The following is a 20620-nucleotide window of genomic DNA, read 5'->3' as shown; positions in this document are numbered from 1 at the left end:
TATCTTGGGGCTATAATTCACCACACCTTTTTGCTGAGTGGTGTCCTCCTTCACAATTGCTGCCAAATCCTCACATATTTTAAACTTGTCATAAGTCATGTTATGCCAGCTAAGAAGTCTGTTCCAGTAATGATTCCTAAGCCATTACTTGTGACATAGAGTAATACTGTATAAAAGTGGCAATCGTATCTTTGTTGTTGAAAGAAAGAGTATACTGAAAACATCATTCAAAATTAAATCATTAAAAATAAATTAATAATGTAATTAGAGCTGGTAGAGATTTTGTGCTGTATTTCTTTGTGATTAAATGGAAGAGGGTATTAAAAGTCATAAACTAGAGATGAACAGCTTTCACTGCAGATTAAGGAAGCAAATTATTTTGCTATGGCTACACTCACTGAACAAATATTTCATTGAATTACAAATTGTCCCTACTCAAGACAGTCTTGCTGGGAGGAGGTGGAAAACAGGATATCAACCTCTTATTGCTGAAAGGCTGAAATACTGGAGCAAAACCTGATTTCTGAGACCACAGCTACCTGCAGAGAAATATGCTGAGCTGACCTTGATTTCAGGCTTTTTTCTGGTTGTGCCTCCTAGCATCTAACATTACTGGAAAGCCCCAAGTACCCTTCCAGGTTTCCAGATGCCTCTCAAGAAGTAAAAAAAAAAAATTCTATGCTATGTTTTGGTTCACCTGTGGTGTCTCAGAATGTACCAAGTGCCTGTGCACCAATGACTGAACAGTGTCCAGTCTTTACAAACTATATAGAATGAGCCACATTAGCATTTAGGATCAGGAGTAAATAAAAATATTAGGCCTTGAGCATAATAATTTAAGACTTAATTATTAAGGCTTAATTAATCTAAGACTAGCACCCTATCTCAGAAAAAGACACTATCCTGAAAATAAATAAGTTGATCTGTCATTATCAACAACTCTCCCATACTTTCTCTTAGCTATAGAGATGTAACACAGAGAATACTGAAGTTGAACGCTGAAAGCTGTGCTGGCAAAGCTCTTCAGCTTAGAATTTGACATATCTTTTGTTTTTAGAATGTATTTGTAAAATCCAAGGGTTCTTTAAAAGGTTTATTTTCCCCTCAAGGATTCTAAGCAATTGGTGCCAACAGGCCAGCTGTCAAATCCCAGTAACATACATGTGTGTAGAGGGGAGTTGGATTAATGGAAAAATTCACAAGAAAGCATTTTGGTATTGATATTTCCAAATTGTTTGTCTTAATAACAAAGGGGAGGGGACAAACTGTTTGAAATGATTGATATCTGGAACTCTTTTTTTAAAATCTGTCTTAACCGGGCTAATTCTAAGACATACTACATGGCTATACTTTTGTGTTAAATGAGATTATTAACTCTAACTGACTCCAGAATGGATAATGAATTGACTGTATGCCATTAGCAATCTCTAAAAGTACACAAAATAACAATAAAACCATATAAAATCCATAGCATCCATTTATATGGATCTCATTAACCCCATATAAAAAAGGGCACATAGGATTTTGAATGTTAATGAGTCAGAGTAGAATAGGGAATTCAAATCAGATGGATTAAAAGGACAGACTATATGGAACATCTGTTAATTTACCAGTCTTAAAATAAACTTATGATAACAGCAGCATGTGGAGTCAAATCTGCCAAGTGTCAGTAATTTATGTATTTGAAGATTTTGGACAATTCCTTTACAAGAAATGGATGTTTTCCAAGAAGACTTTGGATTGAAGGATCAGGCACTCTCCCCTATTAGTCTAATAACATAGTCTTTCACTCACTGGGATCTTAAAATAAGGGCAGTAATTGGGTGATTATTTGTCCAGTTACAATAATTTGTCCATTTCTCTAAAGTAAAAGATTTTTTTCACCCATCATGAAAAATAAAAAAAAATATAACCTTTTCCTCCATAAACAAGAACATTAAGATTTTGCTGCACTGTATTGTCTTTAGCTGTTGAAGTCCTGTGATATTTGACCAGCAGCTTCCCAAGGAGTGGCTTTCATTGTCTCTGGGACAGGAATAACCCCAGGCATCAGCACAGGCTGGGGCCACCCTTCTGGAAAGCTGCTTTACCATAGAGGACGTGGGGATCTTGGTAGACAAGAAGATCATGTTCAAGTCCTGTACCCTTACTGCAAAGGCTAAGGCATCCTGGGTTGCATTGGACAAATTATTGTCATAAGGTCAAGTGAGGTGATCCTCCACCTCTCCTCACCTTTGATGAGACGTGTCTGGGCTGCTGGGTCCTGTTCTCCTCTTCCCAGTACAAGACAGACATGGACTTCCCAGAGCCAGTCCAGCAAAGAGCCAAGAAGAGGATTAAGGTATTGGAAGCTGAGAGAGCTAGAAGTATTCAGCCTGCAGAAAACAAGGCTCACGAGGTTCTTATCAGTGTATGTAAATATCTGACAGGGGGAAAGGGGTTGAAAAGAAGATGGAGCCGGACTCTTCCCAGTGGTGTCCAGTGAACAGACAAGGGGCCATGGGTGCAAACTGAAATAAAGGAAATTCCTTTTAGACATAAGAGAAAACTTTTTCCTTTGAGAGTGGTTGAATGCTAGAACAAAAAACTTAGGCTATGGAATCTCTGTCCTTGGATATATTAAAAACCTGACTGCACACAGCCCTGATCAACATCTTTTGCTCAGGAGGCTGGGCAGCACAATTGCCACAAGTCCCTTCCAAACTTAACAAATTCTGTGGGTCTGTAATTCTTTTCATTTTCTTAACAGAAGATACATGTGAGCCTCTAAAGGCTGGAAAGGAAAAACATTCTTCTCCAACTTTCCAACATGACAGCAGAATGTTTTTCCAGTGATAAATGTGATTCATCAACTTACACAGGAATGCCAGATTTTTTAAAAATGGTGCCTGCAAAAGCATTTAAGCAGCTAAATAGCCAGTTACATTGTTTAACCTGTTGAGCTTATCTCCCTGAATTGCTGAGAAAATCAGGAAAGTACCTGGTCTGCACACAGGAATCCCAGGTGTGTCAGGTGGTTCCTCCACTTTTTAACTTTTTTGCATTTTTACATAAATTGCTTTTCTGGTCCTGTTTTACAATTAGCCTGAGCCTTTTGCAATTATCTTCATCACTGAAATGAAACATTTTTTTTCTGCTGTCTTTATACAAAAGGAAAAGATGTAAAACTGAATCCGACTTTGAAGGCAGTAAGAGGAAAAGGGGCTCTGGAGAAGGAATTAGCACCCTGAAGTGGAATTTAGACTCTGATAAACACACTTTTTAACTAGAGCCAGGTGACATAATCTTTACTGGCTCTTCCCTCCAAGGTGTCTTCTTTAAGTTGCTATGAATTTAAAATGCATTCTCCAGTTTCTTTATTCTGGCAAAACTGAGTCAAGTTGTTCATTGTGATACAGAAATATACCTTCAAATATATTTTTTGAGATGAGCCATCTGTGCTAGGGTTCTGGTTAAGTTCTTTTCTTGCCATCACTTTCTTTTAAAAATATACCGGAAAATTTAAAAAAAAAAATACCAGAAAGATATCAATCAATGTTTATGCCATACCTCAATGGTTAGAGCACGTTCTGCAGAATTTGCAGAGATGGGTTTCATTTCCTGTTCAGTCTAGAAGGGTCCAAATTCAAAAATTCTCCATCCTAGGGAAGTTCCTTAACTCAGGGTCTGAGCTGGCAACAGGAAGACACAGTCTTTCATCCCTCCTTTTAAAATTATGCTATTGTGAAAAGGAATGAAATATTTATGAGATCAGGAATCAAAACACTAAGAGAAGTTCAGTCTTTCAGCTGTAAATGAAGAATTTTATTTTGTTTTCTGCTTGGTCCCACCTTAAACATTTATATTAAGCAGTTATTTAATGGAATACAAAATTCAGAGCCCAAAGCATCATGATGTTTTCCATTCAGCAGAGATCAACCCTTCTTTTAAAGCACTTCTGAGAAGATCATGATGCCTGTCCAAGGGCTAGCTTGCTTCCTAGCAAGGAAGAAACCTAGGTTCCAGGTCTGTTTTAGCATTACACATTAAAAGCTCCTTTCCAGAAGATTGTCGTGTACAGAAAGACAGATTAGTTATTTTGGAAGAGGTTAAATGTTGCTTTCCAGTTGGCCCAGTGTTCAAGTCACAGGCCAAACATAAGAACAAGCAAAATGGAAGCTACTTTGTACTGTAGCAGTTTGGGGCACTATGAAGACCTAATTTGTAAAGTGATTCATTTATTTTCTTTTTCCTTGTTTTTTTTTTTGTTTTGTTCCAATGACCATTTAATTCAAACTGAAGAAACAGCTAAATGAGCAGGAAATTCAACTCAGATGTAAGTTGGAATCCTCCAAGGTGAAGGAATGTGTGAAACCATAATGTCCTCCCTTTTGCTGGAGGGCTGTCTGAACACTCAGCTGCTGTTAAAATCTGGTATAATGCTGGCATGGTACAATTAAAATTTTTAAATTTTCTTTTAATTTTTTTTTTTTTCCAAATCACATTTTCATGGAGATGAGATCTCATGTGGATACAAACACCTCCATCCTAGCTCTGACTCAGATCACACTGCGTGATAAGGGAGCATTCAGGTCCATGCCTGTGACACTCCTGGGCATCTTTCCTCTTATTACACAGGTACAGAACTGCTCTAAAAAGACACCTCTTATTACACAAACTTCATACCCAATTCCGGACACAGTGATCTAGCTCCTGGGGACAGGCACCTAGAAGCCAGTCAATGGGGTGTTTAACTTGGAGGTGTCAAATCCTTTCACCAGCCCAGGATTCATGCTCCACATCTGGTTTCTCAAACAATGACTCTAATCAAACTTATCTGTGTGTTTTGAATATATTTGCAAAGTTCTTTGAAGAGTTCTAAATGTTGACTTACAGCAAAAACATTTCTAATCCTAGTGTAAATCTCCAGGTCCTCATTAAAATATACATTTATAACATACATTTATATGGGTATAATTCATTTTGCATTAAATAATACAGCTAAAGCAAAAGCTGCAGCTGTAATACATCTTACAAGGTAAAGATCAACAAAAATAGAATTTTATGTGCAGTACCATTAGCAAATCACTGGTCCTTCCTCCAGATTGAGTCAGGCATCTCAAGAGAGGAAAAATATTCCCAGAATGATGGTAATTGGTCCAACAGTAAGCGTGCAGTAACAAATTCCTGGATGAGAAGATTGTTCTTCTGCTGCAGAAATTGGACAAGGTTGATTGGAAAGCTATTTGGATGCAGTAAAAAAATATCCTAAATGATATTGATATCTAAACAATACAGATGCAGTTTTTAATTTTGTTTTTTTTTAATAGCTCTAAGTATTTGAGTTGGAAAAGGATTTAAAAGGAAACTGATGTGCAACAGCAATGAGGGTGCCTTGAAATTACTGCTCTCCAAGAACCTGACTGCATTCTCATGGTTACCAGGTTGTTATCTCCTAGCCTAGCTAAAAACAGACAGCTAAGACATAGAAATGTATCACATATAGTGATTAAAACAAGTACAACTCATAGGAGAAAAACTAAACAGTCAGTCAGATACTCAGCTGGTTTAATCAGTATAGATCCACTGATAACAGGCTTTTGCCATCTTACACAAGTTAAGAACCAGGCACTTAATAGTGGCATTTAATTCAAGTCCAGACTTGATTCATTGCAGCTCAGGTGTGGAATGAAGAAGATGTTTCTAAAATGCCACTTTACTCCCTTTACCCCAGACCATCTCAGAGTCACAGTGGTTCCTTGCCTAATTTTAAAGAAGCCCCTGGCTGGGGTACCTTCCCCTGCACTGTGCAGTGCTGCAGCTTTCAAGTGAGCAGCACATAGAGAGCCATGGAGGAAAAAAGCATCCTGAGGAGGTGGAAAAGGTGAAGAAAAGAACAGTCAGGTAGAAAGCTGAATGTTGTAAGCTTTGCCATGAAATTTCCTGTAAACAGTGGACAAATGTTATTAACTTCAGTAAATTACCCCATATTTTTCTAAAACAACTAACATTTTGAGTCTCAGTGTTTGACTTCCTATCTGAATCACTACAGAGTTTTAAAACCACTCATTCATTCATTCATTCATTCATTCATTCTCCCAGTCTACTGCTTCTGTAAGAACACTGGAATCTTTCTAGAATTTTTTGCAGAAAAAAATTTCTGCAAATACATATATTTTCCATTTATTTATTCCTGGGAAAAAATACATGAAACCCAGATTTCTAAGTTGTTCCTTCCTCAAAGGTGGCTGAAATCTGGATCCATAGAATGTTTCTAGTAGTGATGACCACCTCCTCATATCAGAACAAACTGATTCTTGCTGTGTTTTTTTTTTCCATTTATAAAGAGAACTTTTGATTGGAGACCAGCTCTATTTATTGAATAGCCTTTTCCTTCAAAACAGCTCCCTTTTTCTACAGTTCTTTCTTCATCTTTTCTTTCCATTAATTTTATTCTTTTCTTTAAGTTGCAAGTATTAGTGTTGGTATTGGTTGGGTTTCTTCTGTGTCGCCTCCATTTTTGTTTCCCTCAGTAAATGATGTAAAACTTTTGGACCCATAAACTAGTGAAGGAAAGGTAAGTTTATTTCTGCTTTATAAATCATAAATATTTTTTTTTCTGAGATGCATGACCAACAAACAAGTGACTTCATTCTAGATGCATTCAATTCAGTGCACCCTTTCCAGTGACAAATCTTTAAAGAAAAAAGAAATAAACAATCTTCTTCCCTCAGGAGAATTACAGAATTAAATAATTATTTTAAAATTTTCCTTTAACAGAAATCAGTCTAGGTGTGTTATTAGTTCTTTAATTTTATTTTAAAATGTTGAATTCTGCACTTGGGAGGAGCTGTTGACTTACCCACTATATACAAATCAATGAAATTTTTTCATATTCTTCTGGACGTTGATGACATTCTGTGTCAAAATTATATTTACTTGTTACCTTTACCTTAAATTCTGTCATTTGTCATTGGAAACATTAATCTCTTTTTAAGTGACCAAAACCTGTCCATTGTATATTATCAAGAAGTACTGGAGATTGAGAATACTGTCTTCAATGGATAGAGAGAAACAGTGCTGAGAGAAAATGACTACAGGATTTATAGCAAGCAGTACTTCAGTCTGACTCTTTTCTGCTGTCTTTCCTGGCAGCAGTGCAATACTAAGATCTAACACACACAGTTTGCATCAAATCTGGTGGGATCCATTTTGGTGAAAACAAGAGCGCGGGCACGTAGGAACCCAATGTGTCTGACACATGTGCAGCCTTGCACAAGCCACAGCAGAACACTCAGACATCTCTCACCAGGTTGTCTTCAAGTACTCAGAGAAGGGCCAACTATTCAGTCCATGTGAATGAATCCTTATCTGTTGACAGAGGATTTGCATGATTTTATCTTGACTGAAAAGCTGGTCCTCAGGCTGTTACAAGCAACACACTTTCCTTAAAAACAGGTTCCTTCTTTTTTTCTTTTTCTTTTTTCTTTTCTTTTTTTTTCTTTTTTTTTTCCTTGTGGTTCTTATGCTTCTGGAAAAAAAGAGACAGAGAAGATGAAAATTAAACCAAACATCTTCAAACAGAGTCCAAATTTAAATTTTGATTTTCACTCAGTTAATCTTTCCCAACGTTATTGGAAAAGTCAAGATGAGAATTCAGGTTTCTGCAGAGGAAAATTTGTGTTCTGCAAAGATTTTTCTAGTTTTCTTACAGACCCACAATTTTTGTCCTACAGGGTACACCTCTTTTTCCAAAAGGAATTTCAGTAGAGAGAGAAAAAAATGTCTTTTACATATACTGATTTTCTTACAGTATTCTGACATTTCACTACATTATTTTGTTGAGTGTGCTGCACTGAAGTCAGGGGAGTTTACACTTGATAATTATTAACTGAATGTGGCCATGAATTTATGTTGGTAATTATTTCCTAAAAACATGCATTTAAAGAAGAAAAAGACTCTCAGGATACAGAAAATAAAAGGGCTTGCACATCCATTTTTCTTCCAATGACTACATATCATGTATATTGAAATATGCTTCAACTGGTTTAAGTTTTGTTCTGAGATGATATGCAGTGACAGTCTGCAAGGGGAGAGAAGGTAGGAGAAAAGACATGCCAAACATACAGAAAAAAAACATTTCCAGACTGGAGCTTCCTTATTTTTTTAGCATCACTCCTAGAAAAATATGTATTTTGGCTAGCAGGCTTTGCTTAAACCTACTTCAAGGGCAACCTTTAGTATGATCACAAGCAGGCAAATACAAGCTGCTATAGTGCTACTGATTGCACTGGTTTACATCTCTGTTAAGTCTGGCCCATGATAACTACATCCCTTTAGTAATTAATTAAAACATGTATTAAGCAATAAAGTCACTGAAGTGAATAGCAAATTAAACCAGAGGAAGAAATCTTAAAAAAAAGTTTAACACGAGGATGAAAGACTTCAATTAGTGACAGTTTCACACTTTCAACAACTGGAAACAAGATGTATTTCTCACTTACTTGAAATATAGTGGATTTTTTCACTGCATCTCATATACTGTTAACATTTATAAGCCATGTTAAGTACTTAATTCTGTAACGTATATAGTGGCACAGAAGCCATAATTTCCTTGTGAATCATTAGTGTAGAAAAGGTTATTTTTCTAATCAACTCAGTTAATTTATATATTTATATATTTTTGCAATCGGGACAACCACTGAGCACCTATTACTCTGGTAGTGTCATATTCTGACATTTTTTCTGTAATGGATAGACATTTGCAAATAATCTATCTCATACTTCAGCCATGTCAGCTTCTACTTTCAGGAATATGCACTCGCTGGATGGGAAAATGGAATTTTTTTGAAAGTGACTGTTCACTTATCTGAGTGATTTTCTGAAAAATAGATTGTCAGGGAAAAATGCAAACATTTGGGGGAAAGGTCTGTCTTGCTTTGCATGCCTGAGGACATATCCTATTGTCAGGTATCCAGGTGCATTTCATTGTGTCGTGTTGAACAAGAGCTACTGTGTGGGTCCATGAATGTCACATTTTATATCAGAGATCAAACCTGGTCCCCAGCCGTTAAGCTGTGTTTTCACTAACACCCCATAGTCCACTCTTTTTATCTGGCTATTTTGAGTTTTAGTGGTGATACATTTTTCCAAAAGTCCAGGTGGAATTTATTATGATTTGGACTATTATAGCATTATGAAAATATGACCTTTTCTTTCTTAACATTATGCTGCTTTCTTAACTCTTTATATCATGAATTCCATTATTTCTTACGATTTTACAGTTAAAACTAAAGAAACTAAAGGAAAAAATAAAAGTTTAAATATGCATTTATGTACTTGAGATTTGAAGAAGCCCAAGACATAGTCTGGCTCTAAGTACAGTGCCTCTCTGTCCTGGTCACTTGGTTTTAAGATTGCAACAGCTTAAAAATTTCTGTTGTTTTGACATAGCATGAAAATAAGTATACAAACTTCTTTGAGGTGTCCACTTGGAAGCTATTGGAGACATAGAAATATCACCTAATTGACTTATGAAGTTGGCCCAGTTCTAAATATAGTTTCTCCACTCATTTAGGAGCTTCCTGCTAAGGGTTAATTAATGAGTGTATGGCATGCAAGTACAAATTCAGTGAGTTCAAATTCACTGGAACTATCAGCTTTCCCTGGGTAAGAATTATGATGAAGTAATAAAGTGATAAATGATCCTTCTGGGTTGTCCATGATCCTAAATCCAAAAACAAAGTATTCAAAGGGTTAGCCCACCAAGCAGAAAAGAAACTTCATCTGTTCCAGAGAAATAAAATTATGTCATACTTGCAGTTGTTCAAAAGACCAGGGGAATGGAGGCGTTTAATGTAAGTGAAGGAGAATGAGTCAGATCCTCAGCTACTGTGAATCAGTGCTACTGCAGAGGGTTTATTAGATTAGCCAATTAACAACATATGGGGTTTTACCCAAGAGACTGATAATCAGGAGTGATTAAGGAGCAGGGTATGTTATTCTTGAGACTGATTTTCATCTCACATAAATTAGATGTAGAGGGCTATGCAAGAGCAAGTCAACTTAGGAGTAGCTCTCAGAATAAGTAACAATTTTACAGCATTTGCTTTCTTCTTTATATTTTCTAAAGTGTCTGTGCATCTAAGTTATGTTTATTTTTTAAACTATTGTACCAAAGTGAAATAAGTTCTCTCCCAAAAGCTTTAAATTTCTGGTACACCCATGAAGCAGACTGCTTGCCTAAATTCAGTATCTATGAAAAGGTGTCAAAACTAGAAAATATCCTCCAAGTCAAGACAAGAGAGAAAAAGAAAAAAAAAAAAGAGAAAAAAAATAGTCTTACAAAAAAAAAAAAAAAAGCATTGTCATAAAACTGTGTTATTGCAATCAAGAAAAAATAAAAAATTTTATGTCAATATTTTCAATTATTGTTTGGTGTGGGAGGATTATTGTTTGGGGTTGGAGGTGCCTTTTAAATTTAATTTATATTTTAATTTTTAATATTTAATAATTTAAAATTTTTTGCATTTTATGTTATTTTTAGTTTCTTCCCTCAATTTCTTCCATTTCCAAGCAAAACATTCGGTTATCTTGGAGGGATCTTATTTTGTTGAGAGAACCTTATGAAAATATGTAAAAAAATTGCTCATATTTCCTCCAACACCCATTTCCTTTTCCACTTTCTCTGTCCTCTATGCCTTTTCCCCCTTTCCTTATTGCTGGTCAGGTAAAGAAAATAAAAAAATATTTTAATAAATACATTTGAACTCAGCAGGAGCTTCACATTTGAGGTGATTGTGTGGTCTGATTTTTAAAAAATAATATTCGAAGTTAAACCAGATCCATGAAAAGGAGTAAAGAAAAATCAGAAGAACTGCCAATACACATACACACATATAACCTTCGTAATATCACCACAAAACTTTTAACTGTAATTCTTAATAGGAAATGGAAAAATTGTGCAAATAATCTCTGTTTTTCCTGGGAACTCTGGGATAGTTAGAGGAAGGGACCCAGCCTTGAAACCTGTCCCTCAGGACAGGTTACTGGCTGCTGTAATGACCTTGGCTATATGATTTAGAGCTTGTTTCAGGCTCTCTATACTGCATTGCTGTCCATCATGCAGGCATATTTTAAAATCTATTTATGCATGTGTGTGTTGCAAGCAAATTTCCAAATCAGATTATTTTTCTTTTCCCTCTGAGTTCCTTGGAACAACTTGCCAGTTAAAGAAGTGTTTGTAAATTGCTTTGTAAAGTATATTTCCTGTTGCCATTCTGCTTCTCCTGAGGGAAAAAAAAAAAAAAAAAAGGAAAAAAAGAAATTTAGTCCATTTTTTTCAATGCCATATACATTAGGTCATTTTAAAAACCTGATAACCAGATTACTTGACAAACTGGAATGTTTCCAAGACAGACATTTCAAGTTTCTTGGTAAACAGTCTACATTGTATATGTTTGTGAAATGTGAGTTATTTACTTTATAAAGTCTTGTGATCTTCTGTAAAACTCTATTCATAGAGTACATTTTAATGCACTGTGTCCTACTTCTTAGGAGCTGGACTATTCCTCTCTACAATGCCACACATGTAGCCATATGAGAAAAAGTTCATGAGGGATGGCTTTGAAGTGCAGCCATTGGACATGAGATGGACCTGCTTTTCAAAGGGAGAAATACAAAACATCACTGTTTTTTTGCTCTGTGAAAGAAATGCAGTTCTTTGCTTAGAACTTGTCCTGACATGAACACAGGCTTGCTGGTCATTGCTGAATATCAATTTTTCAATAACAGAGAACACACTGTTGTATGCGATTTCAGGTTTTGTGGAATGGGGTTTCTTTTAAGTTTTCTACATTATGCTAGTTGAATGAAACACTGTACAGAGAAAGGGTACTGTACTTGTATCATCTGTAAAGCCATATCTATGCTGGTAGTTGCAGACAAATTTCTCTGCCTGCCTTCAGCCTGTTCAGAACAGGGAGGCTGCAAGCTGGGTTGTGTCTGAAAGCTGCCAGATGCATGGATGGGATATTAGTTTGATCTGGTAAGCCCTGGACAGATTTGCCTATTACTTTGATTTCCCAGTGTAGACATTCTAACTGTGGACTCCTGTTCTGCAGTGCTTTTCTCTCCAGGCAAAGAACACTTTACCATGCAAACATCTATCTTCAAGAAATTGTAGGGAGTTATTCTTCTGACACAATGAGACTTGATGCTATGAAGCAGTGTCACAGGAACATATGTACACAACCAGCAACTGAAGCCAAACCTCCCATAAAGTCCTTAACCTTGTCACAAATGGTGTATCAAGAGAAAGCTCACTGAAGTAAAAGAAACATTTTTTTCTTCAAAATACATAGAAAAATTAGGTATGAAGCCCTAAGAATTCTCACTGTTCAGCACGTATTTGCCCCCTCTGCAATGTCATTTCAACTTAAAAACATAGCATCCTCCACCCCTCTTCTGGAGGAGCCATATTTTAAGCTTCTGGTACAAACCAGCTCGAAATTGGCATAAATTCAAAGTTACATTTAGATCCAGACCCAAATTTTGCACTGTTCCTCAATAAGCTAAGCCAAAGACCCCTCTCCAAACATCTGTGGATATTGGGGTATTTGAAATCCAACTCCAGATTCCAACTTAAGCCATGCTCTAATGTAAACAAAGTTAATGGCTTGTCAGCATGGGGCTATAAAACAATGTGGGTACAGTCATAATATTGATATAAGGAAACTTTAAATATATAGCCTTTTTTTCTGAATATAGCAGTGGGTTTTGCTCTTAGGAAAAGTCATTAAATCAGCATGTCCAGGTTATATAACAGCCAGAGAAAATATACAATTGTGGCAGCTAAAATATCACACGGAATAGCAATTGTGCCTTGACCCACTGACTTCAGACAGTGCCAGCAGTGACTGCCATTTCGTGTTGTATCACCTGGGTTGTACAGCCATGTGCTGTGGCTAAGGTGTAACTGGGGATGTGCTGATACAAGCAGAAACACGTGTTTGACCTGAAGCACTTGAGGGTCTACTGAAGAAGGAGCCAGGAAGAGAGTTTGCTCTGTGTGACAAGGACTGTAGAAAATAAAAAAGATACTGGGATATACTATCTACCCGGGTTTCTAGCAATGAGGAATTGTTCTCAGTAGCCTAATGTCATTAACTGTTGAATCAAAGGCAGTTTTAAAGACTCAGGTAGAACTTCTTAGGTGATATCATACACAGTGTAATTATTGTTGCTCATCTCGAATCCCTGCAAATCAATACTGGCATTTTTAAGGATTGTCTTCTAATACAACATAAAGTGATTTGGTTTTTGCTGTCTTAATGATTTCCAACTGTTGGAAAGTAAGCTTAATTTACTTTGCAATGATCTGTACAAGCTGTGCAGATTTGTGTCTTTGAGCCCATATCTGCAATCAATTCTTTCAGCTCCTGAGGTAATTTATATCAGTCTTCTTTTATTTTCTGCAAATTGACCCTCAATTTGCAATACTTAAGTGCAAACCCCAATGTATTTTAAAAAAATTATGCATCCTTATTTTACATTTTTAATCTACAGGAATCACCAGAACACATCTTTTTAGTGAGAAACTGGCCAAACATCATTTTTTTAAGGCAAACCATCAGCTACTCCGTGCAAAGTTTGTGCTTGGACACGTAATAATTTTTCTGAGTTTCCATAAGGTATGCTTTGAGACCTTATTCAGTCTGTACCACTAGTTTAGTTTATACCAGCAAATTATCTTTCTATTCTTGCCTGTGTTACATTATACTCAAAGATTTGCATGATGAGCTGAGTTCAGATAAAGATTTGGACTGATTTTGTTTTTTCGGACAGATAAAGCATTAATACTTTCCAAAACTTTAGCAATGATTGAATTTGGGTAAGGGCCCATGTCTGATTATGTTTAAATATTTTGACATGTGTTGTATTATATTGTATACGGTAGATGGATCATAAGAACTTCATTTGTGCTGTTACTCTGCACTATGGAAACAAATTACATCTTTCACCCATATTGAAGAAATTCAGAGACAGCAGGTCATGGAGCAAATCATGTAAATACATAACGCACACAAAATCCTGGATATCTATGTGCTGTGATGATGTAGGATCCTGATATTATTAAAGCTCTTAAAACTAAGAAATTATAGATGTGCTGCAGAGATAGGCATAAATTACATGAGAGGGAAGGTTTATTAAGCCCAGACTTTTGTCTTACTCACTAAAATGGGTTTTCAGCTTTCTAGGCTGCTGTGAACAAACATAAAGGTAATGTATCCCTATGGTTGAAAATATTTTAAGTTGAAAGCAGTGATGGCAAAAGTAGGACAGCTTCTCTCCAGCTCACAGATTTGATGCTGGACAGGTTATACCAGCACAGATTCTGAATTGGGATTCTCTGAAGCTTCTGGGCTTGCTCAGTGTCACTAGCTCGGATTCTCTCTGGGCACCCTCTTGTGACACCTGCCTGAACACACAGAATCATTTCTGTCCTGACACAGGTTTAACAAAGTGGGGAAGTGTTTAACTTCCTTCTTTGATTGCCGCAAGTTTTAAAGAAGCTTTACAAATATGTAACTGCATTGCTAAACTGGGCCAGGGTACCTCAAACCAAGCAATAGAAGCTCTGCAAGTTGAAGAATGAGAAGGATTTAACTACTGCCTCTGATTCACCAACATGCAAGAGGACATTGCAAGTAAAAACCAACAAAATGAAAGCTGATAATTTCCATTTGCCATTAATTTCTTCCATAATTTTTATCTATATCTAACTTGGTTTTATGTTCTTTACAGATACATCTAGCTGAGGACTTGCACTGTAAGAGCAATGTATAAGAACAGCTGACATATATATTTCTTGCAACTCGAATATTGGCTGAAGTGATCAGTCTTCAAATTTTGCACTCCACCTTATTTATTTTCCATAAGAAGACTACAGAGAAAGTGCATTAAAGGCAAGATGAAATATCAAATAACACTTTAGTTATTATGAGAACATCAAGTTTATTATTTTTTAAAATCTATGATTAGTGATGATTAATAAAAATTGTTTATTTAATCTTGATAAACATTTCTCACTTCTTCTGCATTGTCCTTCATCTCTTACTTAACCAGCACTTAACTGCAATAGTGTGCTTACTGTTAGTATAGATTATCTCTGCACTACAGTTATTTTTACTCATCAAAAAACACAGGAAATATTAGACTCTACTAGATTCATATTCCCCAAATTTTCCTGATGATTATATTCAGTACTAGGAGTCTTGAGAATCTGCAAGAACTCCTGGATGAAGACCACAGCTAAACTACTTATCTTTCTTGCCCATTCCCTGCCTACTCCCTTTTTAATACTTAGAAACTGCCTTAAAAACATATCACAAAAGAGACAGAGGTAACAAATAATTTTGGAAAAGGCATTGTTCTGGCTACATGTTACAAAACCAGATTTTATTTTGCTTTTATGTATCATTAGTTTGTTTAAACATGGCTGTCAGGTATTCCTAATATCATTAAATAGCAATATATAAAGTCAAAGCACAGAATCATATTTTATGTACATGTCTTTAAAATTAATAAATTATGAATAAACGCCCTAAAAGCTCTGAAGTGCAGATGAAAACAATCTCCATGAAATTAAGAATAATCACCATGCTGCTGACTGGAACAAGTGGAATTTAAACTTGCCAAGCAGTCTTAAAAGTTTAATTAAATGCACTAAAAAAACAATGGGATGTTTTAAAAGCCAAATTGCTGTATGGCACAGGAGCAAATAAAAACTTCAGTTAGTTTTGCAAACCAATCTTTACTCAGAAATGCCAGCATTCCCAGTTTAGAAATTTTATGCTTTGAAAGTTCAATGCCTTGAATAAATGGACAGCTTCACTTTTGGAAGTACTATTTAGATGAAAGTGTACAGATAAGCAAGAATGATTCTCAGATATTATAGATTCACATGCTTAATAAAACAGTAATTTTATACAGTATGTAGAGAACAGATCCTCTCTATGGTAGGAAAGAGTAAGATGTGCCAGATGTCATCAAGGAAGTTTATGGACTGTAGAGCAATATAAAGGAGCTTATGTTTAAACTTGTCCCTTGGCCCTTCATGACCTTCTGAATCTGTGAAACTAGACTCAAGTTACCTAGAACAAGGAGAAAATTCTGATGGAATGTTGACTTTATGCATCTCCAGTGAACTATCAGCCCTGCACAGCCATATGTAACCTGGTATTTTTACTCCTGATAGAAAATTTCTTTCTTATTATGTTCTTCAAGTATTGCAAATATGCGTGGCTTGGGAGGTAAGGCTTGGATCACAAAAGAGATTTATCTTATATTCATTCTTAGATATGTTTAAGATAGGTCCTTGAGGTAGGACTTAGATGAAGGTGTGTACAGAAGCTGAAAACTGCAAAACCAATAAACTTCATGCAGATCCCTCCAAATCTCAGACTTCTGTGGTGGATCTCTGTCTGGATTCAAGGGTCTGTTTCTGCTTCAGGTTCAGTTAGAAACAGCACGAACTTGAGAAATTCAGAGAGTATTTCTTTTTTCTTTTTTTTAACATGTTTGGGAACTTGTCAGAAGACTGGGTGTCCTGTATGTTTTCTTTTTTCTTCCAGTCTGAAAGGGCACAGGTTTTTTTGGTGGTTGTATACATATGTCCAACAATTTTGAGACATCTCAGATCAGGACAGCTTGAGTCAATTAGGCAAATGAACTGATGCCTCAGTGTTTACTTTCTACCTAAAGCTAATGAAGATTGAAGCAAAAAGCTTCTTGCCTGTCTAAGCCTTTGACTGACTGGATGTGGCCCATTAATGTGCATCTAATGCATAGAAAGATGACAATGATTGCAAAATCCATCTGAGACAAGGCCTAATGTGCAGACATGGGCCCAGAAAGTAATTGCAGAGGTAGCTTTTAATATAATAATATAGCACTTAGACCACTTGCATAGGAGGTTAGGAAACTGGTTTTCCTTCCTTCCTCAGACAGAGGGGATCAGACTTGTATTTTCTTGTTCCCAGGAGAGGGGATGACAATCAGGATTTATGTCAGAAGGGTTAATGTGGGAGGGTAGAAGAACCTCCTACCTTTCCAGTGGGGAAAATGGATACAAGATTTACTGCTCCAGAGAGTATATTAGAAGAAAACCATGCACTTTAATGGCTAGAGCTTCTTAACAAAAGGGAATCACAGGTTTTGTTTCCCTATTTAAAGACCTACTTTGTAGGTCCAGTAAATGTTAATTGAAGAAAATTAGAGTAGAAGTCAAAATTTGTTTTTGCTAAATAAGGGTCCCTATTCACAGTGACAGGGAATTTTTCTCTTGGTTTATTTCCTCTCCCCCACCCCCAATCTGTAAAATTTTAGTATTTTTGAAAGGCAAAACACAACTTCAATAGGAAAGATAGTGTCCTGTTCTGTCGTTCTGTTTGTTCACAATAACAACCCTTTTTGGAATACAGTGAATTTCTCTGGATACATGATGTCATAGCCTGGCCCCATACATAAAAGTTTATCAGGGGCACCCCCAGAGGGATCACTGATTGTGGCTAATAGACAAAATCCAGTCTTACACAAAATTGACAATTTGTTATACTTATGCATGAGTTGATAATACAGCATTTATCTTTTTATGATCTAATAGGACTTAAGGCATGGCTGTGGGGGACTTAGTTGTACTCCACATGTCCAATTACTTGTAGGGTTAAATGTGGGCTAACTCAGAATTCCTGTGTTAACACTTTGTGATGTCTGCCTCCTGAATATATTATTAAGCAGAAAGTGTAAAAATATTTCACCCTAATTGCATTTGTATGTCGCTATTCAGACAAAAAAAATATCCCAATTGAGTCATGTTTTTTTCTTCTTGAAAAATATTGATGCCTGGATGGCTGAAAAGTTAAAAATGCAGACAGTATTTTTTAAATAAAAATTAAAATATTGAATGCATATACACAGCTATGTATTTAAAATTGTAGCATGTCTTTTTAGACAAACATGGAAATGGTTAAATTTGTAATTGGAAAAAGTAAAAATGTCATTTGAAAAGTGCATGACAAAGACTCTCAATGCCTCCTGGTTCCTCCCCTGTTAACTTCAAAATAGACACCTTCCATGACATGGGTAGTATCTAAAGCCCATCTTTAGGTTTCTGTGTTACACACGAGCTCTGGAACTGGATGTAGCATATCAGGAGTTCTTGGATGCAGTACAAAAAACAAGTGGGAAAGCAAGAAAGTCAGAATTACTCTAAAATATCATATTTTCAGATCTGCCTGGCAGGATATTTGGCAATTTGCTTTTTCTGTACAAGTGGCTACATAATGAAAGCACAAAATTCCTTTGATTTTAAAAAATCTCAGTGGGATTTAATAATTTATATCAGAATTTAAAAGCACAGTGGAAATGGGTTTTATATACTGGAATAACTTTGCTTCTCTTTGTATGATCAATTCTACTTGAAACTGGGACTTGCTATTAATGGAACTGAACTATGTTTCAATGTCTCAGATATTTTTGTGGCTTTCTACCATATTTCACTCTGGTGTCAGTTGAGCAAAGATCTTTAGCACATTCTTAAATTTATTAATTTAAATGGGATTGAGGTGTGTTGATATTTTATAAAAATTGAGCCAGATTATGAACTCTTTCAGATGATGCTTTTGATGAAGAAAAATACGTTGAGTCAGGTCCTTTTTCTTTCTTTTTTTCTAGTACCTTACTTCACTGGATTGAACACAAAGTAAAACATAAATATGAAGACTAGAAGCAAAAATCTTTACATTGTCATCTGCAAAAGGATGTAGTAACAGTACTCAGACATTTCCGGCCTAACCTATGGAATAGATGCTCTCATCTGAGATTTTCATTAGCATTAATGATAGAAATATATGTTTCCTGTTCTATTCACTAGTCCCTAATACAGGTTCCTGAAGCAGTCTGAATTTCTGTATTCAAGGAGTGTCTCTTGCTCCTTACTTATTATGAAGAGGACTTACATGTAGGAAATTACACTGTAGATGTCTAAACTTGGTGGATGAGACATCCTATGGGACATTGAGAGTAGAAGGGAGAAGATGTATCAGACCAAAGTCTTTCCCAGTAACCTGTGTTTTCAAAACTTCCTGATTCAGAATGTTTTTCTGGCAAATCATATTTAATAACACCAGCTCATTTTTCCTTCATTAATCTGTTATTTTTTACATGCATGTATATTCTTGATCTCCATTAAATCCTGTGGCCATGAGCTCTATAATGTAATTATCTGTTTCATGGAAAAAATTACTCTACTTTGGTGTATGACTTATTGCTTTCATTATATGACTTCTAGTTCTTGTGCTATGAGATGGAGTGAATATTCACTCTCTGATCACGTTATACACATAGTTTATGACTTAAAGCACTCTGCTATTTCCCCCTATCAGTCATCTCTTTCCCATGCTTAAGTATCCTAATGTGTTTGCTCTTTCTGCATATGGAAATCATTCAGATCTAGGCATTACTGATGTGAACAGGATTTGCAAAATCAGAATTCAAGTGGATTTGGAATAAAGAAAATCAACAATGGCACAGGAACTAGATTTCATTAGAACAAATCTTCACCTTAACAATGTGATATACAATAAAACCTACACAAATATTCAATGGTTATTATTCATTGTGAAACCTATTACATCAAATTTATTTGGCTGTTATGGAGGCATTTTACATAAAATTGATTGAAACTGGTTATTGTTTGTCTATTAAAAATATTTCTTCATAAGAAAAAACAACAACTTCCTTTATGTTGATTTTTATATGGGAGACCCTTCAATTTGGAATAAGGGGCATGTTGACTCTTCATCTCTGTATTACTAGTTAATAATAAGCTAATATCTGATGGTCATTTCGTCTTCCCCATCGTTGTGAGAAGACAATATTATCAGGAATTTGTGGAATAAATCAAATTCCTAATTGAAAGTGTCCTTTTTATTAACTTGGGAGAGAGCAAAGAATTTAATATACATGAAGGTACTTCATCTCCTGCAAGCCATTTTTGTGACTCCAAAATCGATGGTGTAGTTAAGCTCACATACTGGGTTTGCTTCTATTTTTTTATTGCTAGTATTAGTGCAACCCCCAGAAGTTCCAACCAAAAAAGAGTCCCATTGCAGAATAACATGGTGGTTTCCAACATATTTTATGCCCACATTATTCAGTGAGGAGTATGTTTTTCCAAAGCAAAACAAAACAATGTGTTTTTTTCGTGATTCACTAAGCTTTGCTGCAAGAAACACAAAATAATTGAGCAAGACTGCAGTAACTGTCCAGTATTTTGTTACAATTTTTGTCTGTATTCAGCAGAATAAAGTGACCTTGGTCATCCAAACTGTAACTTGCAAAAGTGAAATCATACACTCAAAGATTTCTGTAGGGGACATAACTCTGAAAGCTGACATTTTAAATTGGAAGAGTCCATACAAAGATACAAAGGTCTAAAAGTTAATGACCTTTTTTCCATGATGTGTGACAGGTCCAAGTTACTAAAATTTTACTTTCAAAGGTTATGTTGAAGAAGAATGTATTCACAAATTATCATCCATATCCATCCTTTGAATTTGTGTGATGTATGGATCCTGGT

Source organism: Heliangelus exortis, chromosome 1 (genome assembly GCF_036169615.1).
Source record: "Heliangelus exortis chromosome 1, bHelExo1.hap1, whole genome shotgun sequence".
Taxonomy (NCBI): Eukaryota; Metazoa; Chordata; class Aves; order Apodiformes; family Trochilidae; genus Heliangelus; species Heliangelus exortis.
Note: the sequence above shows the minus strand (reverse complement) of the source record.